This window comes from Tamandua tetradactyla, chromosome 6, assembly GCF_023851605.1.
Source record: "Tamandua tetradactyla isolate mTamTet1 chromosome 6, mTamTet1.pri, whole genome shotgun sequence".
NCBI classification, from domain to species: domain Eukaryota; kingdom Metazoa; phylum Chordata; class Mammalia; order Pilosa; family Myrmecophagidae; genus Tamandua; species Tamandua tetradactyla.
Window position 1 is genome coordinate 27461637 of NC_135332.1, and position 18966 is coordinate 27480602.

Sequence of the window (18966 nt, forward strand, 5' to 3'; positions counted from 1 at the left end):
TTAATAATGTTTATTTTACTCATTTCCATTATAAAAATAATTAATAGAAAGTTTAGAAAAATCCACCTTTGTTCTACCATCCAAAAATAGTCTCTGTTAGCATTTTAGAATATTTATTTGCAGGCCTTCTTGCAAATGTTACATATTTTGAGCACTATATTTTATATTACCATTCATTACACATGTTTTCTTCAAATATTTATGTTCATGAATCCAATCACTATTACTTTATAAATGTTATTCAGATATCATCTTAAATGTCACTTCTTCAGAATGGCTTTCTCTCACTACCCAGTTACTCCCATTAAAAAGTCTCCTATTTTAATTCTCTGTGTAGCGCTTAGCATAGGTCATTTTGGAGGTTTTTTGTTTGTTTCTTTATTGTCTCTTTCCCTCCACCCTTCATGAGCTAAGATCTTGATGTCTTTTTCACTGCTGGGCATTTGCAGCACCTCCAGCAGTACCTGGCCGATAGTAGGTGTACAATAAATGTTTGTTCAGTGAATGCCTTAATGAAAGTTCTAGGTTAAACATATGAGTTACATATATATATATGTTTCTTAAAGGAAGAAAAGAAGTTTCTTGAAACCTTTTTTTCTTAAAATTCTTAAGTGACTCTTAAAGAGGCCAAGAAATGAGAGTTCTGCGTCTAAAACTTCTGAGATTCAAATCACAGCTTCAACTAACATTCCAGCTCTGCCGAGCTATACATTAATTTTTGCCGGTTCTTAACCACAGAGACTGAAAAATGCTGCCTGGCACAGGATGTGGTCATTTGTGCTGAGGAAAGGTATATGGTGTTCTATCAGCTTCATGCAGCTTCTTGGAGGTGACATCCTTGGAGATGCAGTCAAAATGAGGCAAACGATAACCATGCCTTTGGTTTACAGTTTTCTGAGTTAAGGTTTCTGAGTTCTGGTAGGTAATACCATTAAGTTTGTATTTAAAATGGTGATCCCTGTACAATTTTTGGTCTGGGAACTTATAATTTATGTTAGAATTTTTTCAGGTAGATGAAAAAAAGAAAAAAGCAGACTAAATGCCCAAACATAAACAAGAAACCAAATCATTTCCATTTATCAATAGAAATAGTTAACAAATATTATAAAAACCCAAGGTCAAGGACTTTTCAAGGAACCCATAAAGTAAATTGCAGGCCTTCAGCCACTTCATCTGTGTATTTGTCCCTATTCCAGAGGTATTACACAAGGATAAAGGAAGGAGAATTGGTCTCTGTGGTCCACCGAGTTTGGGTCATCTCTGATTATTATAGCTGCCAAAATGCCATTTCTGTCACCTTACCTCCAATTTCATGTCAATGGGTTAATAGGATGTCTGTTATAGAGTTTATTTTTCCCAGCTGCTACAGGTCTGGAGGTGTCATGCACTTCTTGGTAGGGACTAGAAAATATATGATCAATCATTCTAAACAATTTGAGAAGGAGAGGAGAAATGGTTTTTTCATCCAAACCTCACTTAGAAAGAAACAAATAGGCTAATTTTTGTGTTATGAGATCAATCCATTATTTCATGGTTAACTTCCAGACATTATTGTGCTATTAAATTGGTGCTTAATCTTACATACTCTAGGAAACGGTGCCTACCAGGCCCCTGCTTTTTAAAAAAATAGAATATGATTAGTATGCACAAATTGTACATGTTAAATTATAAGGAAATTATTAAAAATTAAATTATTTTAAAAATGTAATTGAAAAATAGCACTGCCGGAGACAAGATATACTGTTGCATTATAAGGAACTTCTGCCATAAGCAATGTAGGAAAGCTTTGAAACCAGAGTTAGAATTATACTTTTAAAGGAGAAATTTAGCTACAATGTAATAATGTTTATCAAAACCTTAAAGCATGTCTTCGGTAATCCTAGTCTATTTAAGCTTAATGTGGGCATATTTTTTTAAGTCCTCTGAAAGATTTTAGAAACTAAGACCTGTCTTGGAATGTTTTGAATTCAGAATAATTGTCATTATATTTGACTTATACGTTTAAAAAAATGGTGTCATGTGCACTGTAATAGGCTTCCAACTCTTGGAAAGTTGTTTTGTAGAAAATTTCAGGTCGATAGAAAACACTCACTTTATTTTGTTCTCTATACTCTTTTTTTAAATTTATTTATGAAACTTAACCACATACAAACACAAACATTCTTGCCATATGATCATTCCATTCTTGTTAGATAATCAATAATTCACAATATCATCACATCGTTGTATATTCATCAATATGATCATTTCTTAGAACATTTGTATCAATTCGGAAAAAGAAATAAAAAGAAAACAGAAAAAAATTCATACATACCATACCCCTTACCTCTCCCTTTCATTGATCACTAGCATTTCAAACTACTAAATTTATTTTAACATTTGCTCCATCTATTATTTATTTATTTTTAATCCATATGTTTTACTTGTCTGTCTTAAGGTAGATAAAAGGAGCGTCAGACACAGGTTTTCACAATCACACAGTCACTTTGTGAAAGCTATATCATTATACAGTTATTTTCAAGAAACATGGCTACTGGAACATGGCTCTACATTTTCAGGCACTTCCCTCCAGCCTCTCCATTACATCTTGGTTAACAAGGTGATATCTACTTAATGCATAAGAATAACCTCCAGGATAACCTCTCAACTCTGTTTGGAATCTCTCAGCCATTGACACGTTATTTCGTCTCATTTCTCTCTTCCCCCTTTTGGTTGAGGTTTTCTCAGTCCCTTGATGCTGAGTCCCAGCTCATTCTAGGATTTCTATCCCATGTTTCCAGGAGGGTCCACACCCCTGGGAGTCATGTCCCACGTTGAGAGGGAGAGGGCAGTGAGTTTGTCTTGTTGCCACATCTGAGCAACAGAAGAGGTTCTCTTGGGGGTGATTCGTAGGCCTAATTTTAAGGCTTAGCCTATCCTTTATGGGGTTAAGTTACACATGTACAAACCCCAAGATTGGGGGCTCAGCCTATTGCTTTGGTTGTCCCCACTGCTTGTGAGAATATCAAGAATTCAACTTGGGGACTGTGCAAATACTTTTTTATTCACTGTTCAGATCACTCTGGGATTTATCGAGGCATCACTCTGGACAAACCAACAAAAGCTCATGCCCTACTCAAGCAAGGTTCCATGTACTTATGGTGTTAAGCTGTCTACATAAGTTATATTAGGAAATGTATTAGTCAAAATATAAATTTTGTACCAAATAAACATTTTTTGCTTTAGTCTCACACATAAATAAAATTTTAAAATATTAATTACTATTAATTTTCAACATCCTACAGTAATGACATTCCTATGTTCTACCTCATGCAAAAACATTTTTAAAATTTGTACATTTAGTCACTATCATTATACACTCTAGGCATTCCTAGATTATACCATCTCAGTGTTTATTGTCTATCTTTCTTTCTGATTTCATTTGTACCCCCAGCCCTCCTCCCTTTATCATTCTCACATTCAGCTTCATTCAGTGTTTTAACATAATTGTATTTCACTTAGGTAGTATTGTGCTATCCATTTCTGAATTTTTACAATCAGTCCTATTGTACAATCTGTATCCCTTCAGCTCCAATTACTCAATATCTTACCCTATTTCTATCTCCTGATGGTCTCTGTTATCAACTGAAGTTCTCCAAGTTCAGCTGCTAATGTCAGTTCATATCAGTGAGACCATAAAATATTTGTCCTTTTGTTTCTGGCTAATCTCACTCAGCATAATGTGTTTAAGGTCCATCCTTGTTGTTACATACTTCATAACTTTATTCTGTTTATGGCTGCATAATATTCCATCATATGTTATATACCACAGCTTGTTTAGCCACTTGTCTGTTGATGGAAATTTTGGCTGTTTCCATCTCTTGGCAATTGTAAATAATGCTGCTATAAACATTGGTGTGCAAATGTCCATTAGTGTCCTTGCCCTCATGTCCTCTGAGTAGATACCTAGCAATGGTATTGCCGGGTCATATGACAATTGTATACTTAGCTTCCTGAGGAACCACCAAACTGCCTTCCACAGCAGTTGTACCATTTGACATTCCCACCAACACTGGATAATTGTGCCTCTTTCTCCACATCCTCTCCAGTACTTGTCATTTTCTGTTTTATTGATAATGGCCATTCTGGTGGATGTGAGATGATATCTCATTGTGGTTTTTATTTGCATTTCCCTAATAGCAAGGGAAGTTGAGCATCTTTTCATGTGCCTTTTGGCCATTTTGTATCACTTCTTCAGAGAAGTGTTTGTTCATGTCTTTTGCCCATTTTGTAACTGTGTTTTTTTTTTCTTTTTCTTTATGTTGTTGAGTTGAACAATCTCTTTATATAGTCTGGATACTAGACCTTTATCTAATGTATCATTTCCAAATATTGTCTCCCATTGTGTAGGCTTCTTTTTACCTTCTTGATGAAGATATTTGATGCACGAAATTGTTTAATTTTGAGGAATCCCCATTTCTTTCTTTCTTCAGTGCTTGTTCTTTGGGTTTAAGGTCTAGGAAACCGCCTCCTATTAAAAATTTATAAGATATCTCCCTCCATTTTCTTCTAACAGTTTTATGGTCTTAGATCTAATGTTTAGGTCTTTGATCCATTTTGAGTTAATTTTTGTATAGGTTGTGAGATATGGATCCTCTTTCATTCTTTTGCATATGGATATCCAGTTCTCTAGGCACCATTTATTGAAGAGACTGTTCTGTCCCAGGTGAGTTGGCTTGACTGCCTTATCAAAGATCAATTGTCCATCGATGATAGCTGCTATATCTGAACACTCTCTTCAATTCCGTTGGTCAGTATATCTATCTTTATGCCAGTACCATGCTGTTTTGACCACTGTAGCTTCATAATCCACCTTAAAGTCGGGTAGCAGGAGGCATCCAACTTCATTTTTCTTTCTCAGGATATTTTTAGCTATTCAGGGCACCCTGCCCCTCCAGATAAATTTGGTTATTGGTTTTTCTACTTCTGAAAAGTAAGTTTTGGGGATTTTTTATTGGTATTGCGTTGAATCTGTAAATCAGTTTAGGTAGAATTGACATCTTAATTATATTTAGTCTTCCAATCCATGAACATGGTATGCCCTTTCATATATTTAGGTCTTCTGTGATTTCTTTTGACAATTTCTTGTAGTTTTCTTTGTATAGGTCTTTTGTATCTTTAGTTAAGTTTATTCCTAAATATTTTATTCTTTTGGTTGCAATTGTAAATGGAATGTTTTTCTTGATTTCCCCCTCAAGTTTTTCATTACTAGTGTATAGAAACACTACAGGTGTTTGAGTGTTGATCTTGTAACCTGCCACTTTGCTGTACTCATTTATTAGCTCTAGTAGTTTTACTGTGGATTTTTCGGGGAGTTCGACATATAGTATCATATCATCTGCAAATAGTGAATGTTTTACTTCTTCCTTTCCAATTTTGATGCCTTGTACTTCTTTTTCTTGTCTAATTGCTCTGGCTAGAACTTCCAACACAATGTTGAATAACAATGGTGATAGTGGACATCCTTGTCTTGTTCCTGATCTTAGGGGGAAAGTTTTCAGTTTTCCCCATTGAGGATGATGTTAACTGTGGGTTTTTCTTATATTCCCTTTATTATGTTGAGGGAGTTCCCTTCTATTCCTATACTTTGAAGTGTTTTCAACAGGAAAGGATGTTGAATTTTGTCAAATGCCTTTTCTGCATCAATCAAGATGATCATGTGGTTTTACTGATTTGATTTGTTAATGTGGTGTATTACATTAATTGATTTTCTTAAGTTGAAGCATCCTTGCATACCTCAGATGAATCCTACTGGGTGTATAACTTTTTTAATGTGCTGCTGGATTCGATTTGCAAGAATTTTGTTGAAGATTTCTGCATCTATTTCCATTAGAAAGATTGGTCTGTAGTTTTCTTTTCTTGTAATATCTTTGTCTGGCTTTGGTATGAGGGTGATGTTGGCTTCATAGAATGAGTTAGGTAGTGTTCCCTCCTCTTCAGTTTTTTTGAAGAGTTTGTACATGGTTGGTACTAATTCTTTCTTGAATGTTTGGTAGAATCCACATGTGAAGCCATCTGGTCCTGGACTTTTCTTTTGGGGGAGCTTCCTAATGACTGATTCAATTTCTTTACTTGTGGTTGTTTTGTTGAGGTTGTCTATTTCTTCTCTAGTCCATGTTGGTTGTTCATGCCTTTCTAGGAGACTGTCCATTTCATCTATATTGTCTGGTTTATTAGCATAAAGTTGTTCATAGTATCCTCTCAGTACTTCCTTTATTTCTGTGGGGTCAGTGGTTATATCTCCTCTTCCATTTCTCATTTTATTTATTTGCATCCTCTCTCTTCTCTTTGTCAGTCTCACTAAGGGGCTATCAATCTTATCGATTTTCTCACAGAACCAACTTCTGTTTTTGTTGATTTTCTCGATTGTTTTCATGTTCTCAATTTCATTTATTTCTGCTCTAATCATCAGTATTTCTTTCCTCTTGCTTCCTTTGGGGTTAGTTTGCTGTTCTTTCTCTAGTTCTTCTAAGTGGACAGTTGATACCTCGATTTTTGCTCTTCTTTTTTGATATAGGAATTTGGGGAATAAATTTCCCTCTTAGCACACTGCCTTTGCTGCATCACATACATTTTGATATGTTGTGTTTTCATTTTCATTTGCCTCGAGATATTTACTGATTTCTCTTGTAATTTCTTCCTTGACCCACTGGTAGTTTAAGAATGTGTTGTTGAGCCTCCATATATTTGTGAATTTTCTGGCACTCTGCCTATTATTGATTTCCAACTCATTTCCTTATGATCTGAGAAAGTTTTTGTATGATTTCAATCTTTTTAAATTTATTGAGACTTGCTTTGTGACCTAGCATATGGTCTATCCTTGAAAGCGATCCTTGAGCACTTGAGAAAAAAGTGTATCCTGCTGTTGTGGGGTGTGATGTTCTATAAATGTCTGTTAAGTCTAGCTCATTTATTGTATTATTCAAATTCTCTGTTTCTTTATTGTTCCTCTGTGTGGATGTTCTGTCCATTGATGAGAGTGGGGAATTGAAGTCTCCAACTATTATGGTAGATGTGTTTATTTCTTTTTTCAGTGTTTGCCTCATGTATTTTGGAGTATTCTAGCTTGGTGCATAAATATTTATGATTGTTATGTCTTCTTGTTGAATTGTTCCTTTTATTAATACATAGTGTCCTCCTTTGTAGCTTTTAACTGTTTTATGTTTGAAGCCTAATTTGTTCAATAATAGTGTAACTACTCCTGCTCTTTTCTGATTGTTATTTGCATGAAAAATCTTTCCCAACCATTCACTTTCAACCTATGTTTATCCTTGAGTCTAAGGTGCATTTCCTGTAGACAGCACATACATGGGTCCTGTTTTTTAATCCATTCTGCCAGTCTGTGTCTTTTGACTAGGGACTTTAATCCATTAACATTTAGTGTTACTTTAGTGTATAGGCAGTACTTTCTTCTACCATTTTGCCTTTTGGATTTATATGTCATATCTAATTTTTCTTCTTTTTACCTTTACTGATAGTCTTCATTTATACACTCTTCTCTACACATCTCTCTCCTGTCCTTTCCTATCTGTCTCTAGTGCTCCCTTTGGTATTTCTTGCAGAGCCAGTCTCTTGGTTACAAATTCACTGAGTGATTTTTTGGTCTGAAAATGTTTTAATTTTCCTTTCATTTTTGAAGGACATTTTTTCTGGATATAGAATTCTTGGTTGGCAGTTTTTCTCTTTTAGTAATTTAAATATATCATCCCACTGTCTTCTTGCCTCCATGGTTTCTGCTGAGAAATATGTGCATAGTCTTATTGGGCTTCCCTTTTATGTGATGGATTGCTTTTCTTTTGCTACTTTCAAGATTCTCTCTTTCTTTTGACATCTGACATTCAGATTAGTAAGTGTCTTGGAGTACATCTATTTGAATCTGTTCTGTTTAGGGTACGCTGCATTTCTTGAATCTGTAATTTTAAGTCTTTCATAAGAGTTGGGAAATTTTGAGTGATAATTTCCTCCATTAGTTTTTCTCCTCCTTTTCCCTTCTCTTCTCCTTTGGGACACCCACAATACGTATAGTTTTATGTTTCATGTTGTCATTCAGTTCCCTGAGTCCCTGCTCATATTTTTCCATTCTTTTCCCTATATTTTCTTTTGCTTGTTGGATTTCAGATGTCCCATCCTCCAGTTCACTAATCCTATCTTCTGCCTCTTGAAATCTAGCATTTGCCTCCTCTCAGGAGGAAAGAATCGCCTGCGTCAGTTTTCCATGAGGGTGAGACCCAGCAGGTTGAAAGGCTTTCCTATGGAACCTCTGGACTCTGTGTTTTTCCTGTCCTGCCCAGTATGTGGCACTTGTATGCCTGCGGGTCCCACCACCATAAGGTGATGCACTACCTTTAACTTCAGCAAACTCTCCCTGCTGGGGGTATGGTTAAGACAGGAGAGGTTGTGGGCTGGCTGGGAGGGATTCCACCTGAGCTGGACACCCCCCCCCCCCCCCCCCCCCGTGAAAGCCACAGGCTCTAGACAAACACTCAAACAAGCTCAATTCTGCCTATGCCTGGGGCAGTTGGAGCCCAAGAAGCCTTGCAGCTCTATTCAAAGAGTAGACAAGCTGTAGAAACACAGCCACAAAAAAAGGAGAAGAAAAATCCTTTTCAGAGCAGGACTCCCATTCCTTGGGTTTGCCAGTCAAGAACTTAAGTTGGTACATTGCTCTATGTATCTCCAGGTCCTATGTGCCCCCTCCTTTCCTTCAGGTCCCAGACCTTTTCAAATCCAAATGAACCTCTTTTTTTGTTTGTTTTTGTTTTTCCGTCATCCCTGCCCCCTATGTGCCAGAGCAAAAACTAGCTACATACATTTTTACTCGACCTTCAGCTGAGCTGGGGGCCTATTTTTGGTAGTAAGAATTTGTTAATTAATTCCACAGTTGGCGTTTGGTTGGGCTCAGCCCCTGCTGCAGGTAAAGTCTCTTTCCTTTCCTCTCTGGGAAGCAGCCTGTGGGGGAGGGAACCTTGGGGAACTCACAGTTCTGGGGGGGCTCGCAGCCAGTCCAGCTGGTCCAGACTGGGGGGATGCTATGTGTCCGGTCACTGACGTGGCCCCAACAGTTGTTCTGTACTCTTCCTGGCTATTTATTAGGTGTTCTGGAGGATGAAGTAAATCCCACACCTCGCTAAGCCACCATCTAGGCTTTCCCTGTTCTCTATACTCTTGTAGAAAGATTAATTTTTCGGGGAGTGGGGAGGGGAGTCTTTACTGAACTAGATTTGTTATTTTAAAAAATGAAATAAATATTTGGTGAATATTTTTCAAAGGTATTACATTTAACATAAATTCACTTGTTTTTACCATATAGATATTCTGATACTTTTTTAACAATATACTCCTAGGAACCTAGTGTAGGGGTTGGCAAACTTTTTCTCTAAAGGGCTATGTGGTCTTTGTTGCAACTAAACGCTGCTGTTGTAGTGAAAAGCAGCCGTAGAAGATGCATAATAAATAAGTGTAACTGTGCTTTGATAAACTTTTATTTACAAAAACATGTAGTGGATCAGATTTATACAGACTCTTAACCTTGTAGATACATTTATTACATGATAAAGCAAGAAAGTGTGTGCTCTTTAGAAGGATCATTATTCATATAATGATTTCAAAGGGACCACTGGGGAGTCTCACACTAAATATAAAAAAAAATACCAGAAAAAATATATGTGTGTATCTCAGTAACAGCTGTTGTTATCAGATACATACAGTTGTTATAGCTCTATACCACTAAAATTCACATAGATTAACTAGACAGGAGTAAAACCATGTGTGGATTAAGTGTTGTTTTATTTAGTTGGTCCCTCTTTACTCCTCAAAATTTAAATCTGAGAGACTAATACCCTGGAGATATTTAAATCAACTCAGATTTATTTCCTCCATGAGCCTTCTTATACTATACCAGCTCTCATTCTCTCCATTTTCCTCCTTGTGTAGTCTTAGAGTTGAGCTTTTGAAGTTTTAGTGTTTAAATACCTAAATTGTATTGTATCTGGAGTTGTTTACTATATGACAGGCTTTCAGCAAAAAGCTTATAATGAATTTAAAATTTATTATAAATTTTTTTGAAAAAAAGCCTTCTAATAGCTAACATTTGCGTCTTTCTAAAAGTACTTAACTGAGAAATAGCATAATCCAACTTGATTGTAAAGCACAAGAAATGAAGTGATTGAGAGTTCTTTCTCTAGCCTGGCCATTGACACCTATGAACGATGATTATTTCTCCTCTTAAGAGTGACCACCTGCAACTACTGTCAGACTAATCTTGAGCTGTAGAAAATAACACAGAGATCTCTACTTTATTATTTTTTTTAACAGCAGTTGAGTACTAGGTGCATTATAGGCATTTTACTGAATGGAAAGGATATTGGAACCTTTTAAGTGGATCTAAAATATCAATGAGATACTGTGATGTCAAAAGCCGAAGTTAAAGCAATATCATGACATCTCGTGAAAAAGAATATCCCTGTTGCTTGTTTCTGGCCCATGTTTGCAAGGAATACACACACACACAAAAAAAAACTCTGGATATCAGAGTCAGAGGTAAAATGTGTTTAATAGTAGTGTACCCAGGGATAAAAGTAGGGAGATGTGAAAATCAAGATAGTGATGGTAGAATGTCATTCCAGGAAGCCCCAGTAGAAAAGAAATGTAGAGTAAGGGAGAAATTACTGAGGTTGAACCCTTAGAGCTTTTTGTTCCAGTCCTTCTTTCTTTGAAATTGGATCCCCATCTTTGCTGTTTGTCGCTTAGAAAATAGAAGGAAATATTATGCCACGAGCATGTATGTTGTGAAGTTATAGAGATTGTGATGATATATGCAAATGATGATGGCATTGTTTTTTTCTCTCTGAGCATTAGAGAATTTGGCTACCAATCCCCTGCATTTAACCCTTGCTGGCCCCTATTTTCCAGCAGCCCCATGACTGCCACCATCTCTTTCTCCTTCACTTGCTGTTTGTTCTAGACCTGCTTTAGGGGTGAAAAGTGTGTAGTATGTCTCAGGTCCCACCGGCGTCAACTCTGTACCCTGCCTGACTCGCACAGTTACCCTTCATCTCCCAACTCTCCACAGCTGAACATCAGATTCCTGACACCCACAGTGAAATAGGTTCTTTTAGATGAGCTTTATAGCAATGATCAATCCATGGATTTATTTAATTACTTCTGACCTGTAAGAGTTATGGGCCTTTCCAGAGTCTGTGAGAAAATTTGAATTTGATTGTTTTTTTGAAAAGCCTTAAAATTTTCCGTATTGTTTTACCTTGTGTGCTGTAGATACTTTAATATAAGAATTTTAATTAGAAAGTTCATGGGGGCAGGGAGGGGAATTGTTCTTATAGGAGAGAAAGCTCCAGCCTTTGGGAGCTTTCTATATCATAATCTCTATACCTTTTGAGGTGTACAACTTTTTTTTTTTTAGCTCATGAGAAGTACAAACTGCTTTGATGCTTCTGAAAAACAGACCTCATTTGTGGTTTATGGATGCTAATTACTGCTACGTTTAGACTGAGAAGGGAGGGGTCTATGGCTGGAGTGGGCCTGGAGAGACCGAGTCAGCCTCGCTTTGGTGCTCACTGAGGTTCCAGCGGTACTGCTCAGCACACGCAAATAAATGCTTCAAAAGGAAGTGCCGTTTTTTATCAAAATATTACATCTCTCAAGCCCAGATCAAGACCTGTCGCTCATGGGATGCGAGGGTTATCTTACAAAATCAGCAGTGCTTTGCTGCAGAATTTCACTCACAGGGGATTTCTGTTAAGGGTTCACAGTGGGCAGAGAGACTTTACCGCTTCTATCGTGTCAAACGAGTAAGTTCTGTTAGTGATAAAACCAAGACACCTCTCCATGAAATTTTTTTTAACAAAAAAGTCTCTGAATTTTTTTTTTAAACCAAGCTCTGTAGCCCAGTGAACTGAAAGGAATGTATAGGAAGATGTTTGGCATCTGCAAAAAAGGAATGAACAGATGTAATGTTGACAGTTCATAGTAGAACCTGACAGCCTCCGGAGACTCTTCCCCATTCCTTTTGCTTTTCTTTATTTGTGGAACCATAGTGTTGGTGCCTCCTTGGAGTGGAAGTAAAATGAGGTTGAAATAAAATGTAGTACAGTTGAATTAACAGTATGCCTCAGACACTCATATGTGCTCATTAACTCTTCGCATTTGTTCTTGCCAAGTGAACTCAGCTGCTCAGAGTTTGGTGCCAGGCACGGAGACCCAGGCCATTGTGTATCTCAGTGCAGTTTGACAGCACGTGAAGGCACTCTGCATAGGACTAAGAAGAGTCCCAGTGGAGTACTAGAATCTATTTGGCTCATGGTCTCCTGTTAAATTTTCAGGAACTTTGTGAGCCTAGTGACTTCGCATTGGTAGCTTGAAATTGGCCATGGTATGGGTATTTTTACCACTGAAACCAGCAAATACTACAGGTGAGCCCCTCCCTCCACTCTCAGTTGGTTGGTAGACATTTACCAGCATACCGCTGGCCTCAGGATTGAATGAAATTTGGCCCTTGCTTACTAGGTTGACTTTTCTTTTTGAAATTTGTCAGCAAAGGGGGCTTTTTTTGTTTGTTTGCTTGTTTTTTTGTAATTTGCACAAAGGAGAATAGTATTGGAGATGAGAAGAATACATGAAATCCCTCCACAACATCGTAGGTAGGATGCCAAAATTTTACCTTATAAAATGTGGGGGTCACATTATTATAAAGTAAATGAAGTATACTATTTTTTTCACTTGACATATATTGCTACAAAAAGTACAGAGCAACAGCAGTGAAGTTTAGACTGAACACAATGATATATTAAACTGGAAATGTTTTAAATGATAGTGAGACAATTACTGCCTATCCTCCACGATAACCTAAGAATTTTTAACTTGGTCCTCTTTGATAATGGTAGAGAGTAGACAAATGGAAGCAATGGCCAATCCTATTGTATCCAAATTTGTTCATACTGTGTTATGGCAGGGTTTTATTGGACTCTATTGTCCCCCAAAAGATGGTGATAGGGCATAGAGTCTTATTCTTCTTTCATGTCAAATCTCTTGGCATATAGTAAATGTTCAATACTTGTCCATTTTTCTTTCCATCTAATCATCCATTTATCCATCCATTCTTTGCATTGTTCACAAAATAATTTACAGGAACTCACTAAATAGTTGTTGGTTGATTAAGTGAAATGATGAACAGAAGCTGAGTACATTTTGGCAATGAGATCTTTTTGTAGCAGTACTCTTCAAACTTGGGTATAGGAAGATATTCGAAGGATTACATGGCTGTAGATAATTAAGAGAATCAATTTCCAAGTCCTCAACTTCATTATCTTATAATTTCTAAAACTGATCTGCCCTAGAAGCCTCCTGTAGTTGAAGTTCTTTTTTCTCATTTTCTTTCTCATACTCATCCTTCTCCACTTTGTAAAAGAAAGGTAAATCTTTCACCCAATCCAAATCTTACTTTTTTTCCCGAAGGTGTCAATACTTGCAGGATGCTAAACTAAGGGTCAATTAGATAATGGCTTTGATCAAATTTTAATAAATGCATTCCGTCCACCCATCTTATTAAGGGATGCATTCCCAATAAAATGTACTTTTTTTTTTTTTTTTTTTTTTTTTTAAAGAGAGAGGAAGGAAGGGAAGGAAAGACAGAGAGAAGGAAGGAAGGGAGGAAGAAAGGGAAACATCTTTAAACATTTTCTTGTTTTATTGTATTTTGTTTGTTTGTTTGTTTTTTACATGGGCTAGGGCCGGGAATCGAACCGAGGTCCTCCGGCATGGCAGGCAAGCACTTTGCCCGCTGAGCCACCGCGGCCCGCCCAAAATGTACTTTTTAAATTTAATAATTATTGGTTGAAATTTATAATATACCAATATTGTATGCTGATAATTGTAATGATAATTCAGAAGAAAAAAAATTTTTTTATATTTCATCTTGCTTTTAATATAGGATGAATAATGCATTCTTTACAAAAATTATATACATTAAATGTTCTTTAGAAACAAAATTTTACTTACTATTTTGACAAACAGACCCCACATTCCTTAGGTTAATTTCTGTGTGTTAGTTTTTAAATGACTAACCACTGTACTGCTACAGCTAAAGTAACTCACTATTAGTCTATGTAGTGTTGCTCAAAAGATCTATTAAAACAAAGGTATAGATCTATGCTTACCAAAAAAACAAAAAAAAGGAGCTTTTTAAATAAAAAGAAACTGGAAGAAAGCAATAATGTTCCAAATGAATGGCACTAGGCAAATTTCATACATCAAATAACAGTTTTAGACAGAGTATCAGGTATCCCTCAGTTTTTCTCATAAGGATAAAATGCTTGAGGAAGATCTTGAGACTACCATCCCCTCCCTCTAAATTTTTAGCTTCTACATAGTATAAGATGTTACAACTGGTATAAATGATAAATGCTTTTAGATAAAAATAAAAATCAATCTACAAAGCAAACTAGCAAAATCTGTTGTGACTATTCATAAAAGGCTCTCTTTATCGGTGGTAATATCCTTTAGTACATATCCAGGATAGACTAAATTGAAAGAGAATATTTCTGATACAGTAGCAATCCTTTCATATACTTTTACTATTATAAAATTCCAAAAATACATAAATATTCCTTGTACCAAGAGTTATGCACCAGTTTGGGGCAGACTGATGAAGTCATGGCTACCATTTTAGCAGTGAAACATTGCACTTCAAAAGTTCTGCCATCTATGCACAGTGTATGGTGAGGGCTCCAGAGAGATGGCAAACCACCTCTCAAGTGAAATGTTTGTGATGGAATGTCTCCAAATTAGAGGAGAGTGGGATATGTGTAGGGGAAGTAGGCAGGATAAGAGAATTTTAAAATAATACTGCTTGGGAGTGTATATTTTAAGATAGCTACTATACCTTGTCTATCCTTTATCCTAATCCTGAATAACTGCATGTTCATGCAAAATAAAGTTTCTACTTTATAGGAAGAGAAGTAGTCTGTTAGGAAAAGCATATTCTGTTAGGGGAAGAGGTGAATACATCCGTCTCATAAGAGCCATTTTACTTGGTGAGTCTTTTGGCTACATCACTATATGCTATTTCAACTTCCTTATCACTGGGGCAGGTATTGGTGAATTCATCCCTACTATAAGCATTAGTTAAGTATCTCCAGATGCCAGTCATTCCTTTTGGGATATCAAAATTGCGATATTTTTTGGCCACCACCTTGACAATGTGCAGTTTGGGCAGCAGATTGCAATCAGCTAATGTCATTTCATTGCCATCCAGAAATTTACGTGTAGAAAATTTAATATCCTCCATACTATTCTCATCAATTTCATCAGGGAGGGGAAAATTCAAATATTCGTCCAGTTTCTGCAGTGTTTTCAAGAGCCCCCTCTCCAGTGCTTCATTAGCCTCTGGCCTTGAATTCTTGATATATGCAGAGAATTTGGCAAAGATGTCCATTCCAGCAGTATTTGATTCTGGGTGTTTTGGTGAAAGCTTTAAGTACTTGGGAAGGCATAAGACATCTTCAAGAAATTCCTCAATCTTATTTACATCCGTTTTGACTTCATTGTTGAATGTTATAAATGGTGGGTGGGTCCCAGGAGCCAAGTTCTGCAGGTCTGCAGGGTTCCTTTTCAGGTCAACGGTCCTGACACTAAATGCAACTCCTTTGAGCCAAAGAATCATGAAGAGCCTCTGGGAAAAGGGGCAGTTTCCTATGCTTTCACCATCACTGCTAGCCTTGACGAAGAGCTCTATGATGGGCTCTTTGTCCTCCCTCATCCCGTTCAGTGACATCGACAACGCCATGGCCGGCAGGACTAGGCTCCGCAGACGGCGGCGGCTCCTGCTCCGGGGCTGCTCTGGGGGCCGGCTCCCGCGCGCTGCGCTTCCCTCCAGAGTCCGGGGGTCGACTTCGCGGCAATCTCGGCTCCTCAGCGCCTCAGCTCTGCAGCACAGCCTCAACCCTCAACCCTCACGCCTCATGCCCCACGCCCCGCGCGACTCCCCAGAAGAAAATTTTTAACACATAGTACTTCATGGTTACAAATTTGAAAAAAATTTATTTATATAAAATACATATTTGGGGTAGAGAAATATAATAGGTTGAACAATAGAAGACTTTCAAGTATAAGAAAAGTAGTACATTAGGATAAAATTCTATGGGTATAGTGAAGTGGGAATAGGAGTACAAGCAAAAATTTCTGATTTTCAAAGAAAGCTTATTTATATATTCTTGAATATGTGATGGAGTAAATCAGGTCACTGATATTCACATTCCATTAGATACATTTGAAAGGGTTAGGTAACAGTTTTAAAATGTCCTTGTTTACAATAAACAAAAAATTATGTTTTTGTTTAAAAATATTTAAACTTATAGCAAAAAATTGTAGATGTCAACTTAGTGTCTACTTAATGTTCACAGTCTATGTAAGAGGGAAATATAGTTTTAAAAAATTCCTTTAGGAGTCCTTAAACAAAATGTTTTCAAACCAATGGCATAATGAAGTTTGCAGGGTATAGCACAGAGAGGCTTTCAATTTAAGCCTGAGCCTAATTAAAGGCTTAATGCAGAGGTTTGCTTTTTTAAATAAAGGTGAATTTCTCATAACATAAAATTAACCATTTTAAAGTGAACAATTCAGTAGTATTTAGACTTTCGCAATGATGTGCAGCCACCATCTCTAGTTCAAAACACTTTCGTTACACCATAAGTACATGGAACCTTGGGTAGGACATGAGATTTTGTTGGTTTGTCCAGAGTGATGCCCCGATGAATCCCAGAGTGATTTTATCAGTGAGTGGAAAAGTATTTGCAAAGTCTTCTTCTGGGAATGGTGAGAACAAGGGAAAATTCAACCTCCCCAAGTTGAGTTCTTGATATTCTCATAAGCAGTATGGACAACCAAAGCTATAGGCTGAGCCCCCAGTCTTAGGGTTTGTTCATATGAAACTTAACCCTACGAAGGATAGGTCAAGCCTATTTAAAATTAGGCCCAAGAGTCACCCCCAAGAGAACCTCTTTTGTTGCTCAGATGTGGCTTCTCTCTCCAGCCCACACAACAAGCAAACTCACCACCCTCCCCCTGTCTACGTGGGACATGACTCCCAGGGGTGTGGACCTTCCTGGCAACCTGGGACAGAAATCCTAGAATGAGCTGAGACTTAGCATCAAGGGATTGAGAAAAACCCTAGAATGAGCTGAGACTCAGCATCAAAGGATTGAGAAAACCTACTCAACCAAAAGGGGAAAGAGTGAAATGAGACTAAATGTCAATGGCTGAGAGATTCCAAACAGAGTCTAGAGGTTATCCTCGAGGTTATTCTTACGCATTAAGTGGATATCATCTTGCTGTTATGGAGAGGCTGAAGGGAACTGCCTGAAAATGTAGAGCTGTGTTCCAGTAGCCATGTTTCTCAAAGATTGAATAATGATATAGCTTTCACAGTGTGACTGTGTGATTGTGAAAACCTTGTGTCTGATGCTCCTTTTATCCACCTTGTCAACAGACGAGTAGAATGTATGGAATAAAAATAAATAATAGGGGGAAGAAATGTTAAAGTAAAAAAAAAAACACTTTCATTAACCCCAAAAGTCATACTAATTAAGTAGTTACTCCTAATTCTCTCCTCCCTCAGCCTCTGCCTTTATAGATTTACCTATTCTGGATATTTTATATGAATGAAATCATATAGTATGTGACCTGGCTTATTTCCAACTTAGCACAATATTTTTCAGATTCACTGATATTGTAGCATATATTAGAACTTCATGCCTATTTATAGCCAAATAATATTCCATTGTGTATATGCAGTTTGATGAAGTCAAATTTAAGTATACTGTAAGCACTTCTGGTTTCATATCTGAGAATTCATTACTTTATCTAAGGTCATAAAGATTTTTTGCTATGTTATCTTCTAGAGGTTGAGTTTTATGATCTTATCTTTTATAGTTGATTTCATTTTATGTTAAATTTTTTTATTATGGCATGAGATAGGGGTCCAACTTCATTCTTTCATATATGAACAGCCAACTTTCCCAACATCATTTGTTAAAGAGACTATTCTTTCCCCATTGTGTGTACTTGGCACCCTTTTTGGAAATCGATTGACTGTAAATGTGTGGATCTATTTATGGTCTATTCTATTGTTCTATATGCCTACCTTTATGCCAGTACCATGCTATTTGATTACTGTAATTTATAGTAAGTTTTAAAATTTAAACTTTGTTCTTTTTCAAAATTGTTTTGGCTTTTGGGCATCTTACAATTCCATATGAATTTGAAGATCAGCTTTTCCATTTCTGCAAAAAAATGTCATCTGTTACTAGAGGTAGCTTTACTTCCTCCATTACAATTTGGATGTCTTTTATTTCTTGTTTAATTGCTCTGGCTAGAACTCTAGTACAATTTTGAATAATAGTAGTGAAAATGAGTATCTTTGTCTTGTTCTTATCTTAGGAGGAAAGTTTTTGGTTATTCACCTCTGAAAATTAGCTGTCGATTTTTCATAAATGGCGTTCATTGTGTTGAAGAAGTTTCCTTTTATTCCTTTTTGTGAACGTTTTAATCAGGAGAAGGTTTTGAATTTTGTCACGTCTTTTCTGTATCTATTGAGATGATCATGTGTTTTTTTTTCTTCATGTTATTAACATGGTATATATTACGTTGATTGATTTTGTATATTGAGCTATCCTTATAATCCTGGAATAAAACTCACGTGGTCATAGTGTATAACCCTTTTAACATGCTGTTGGATTGGATTTGCTAGAATATTGTTGAGGATTTTTACATCTATATTCATAAGGGAAATTGGTCCATAATTTTATTTTTTTGTTCTTTCTTTATCTGCCTTTGGTATTAGGATAATGCAGGCCTCATAAAATAAGGTAGGAAGTATTCCCTCCACTTCAATATTTTGGAAGAGTTTGATAAGAT

General features: G+C 36.7%; 1 protein-coding gene and 1 pseudogene across 2 annotated transcripts in view; one reads left to right on the forward strand and one right to left on the reverse strand.

Annotated features, from left to right (window-relative positions):
* The window catches only part of IKZF3 (IKAROS family zinc finger 3), a 132494-nt gene that overhangs the window by 55506 nt on the left and 58022 nt on the right, over positions 1-18966 (forward strand). The window lies entirely within an intron of this gene.
* Positions 14841-15853, reverse strand: LOC143685901 (chloride intracellular channel protein 4 pseudogene; annotated as a pseudogene).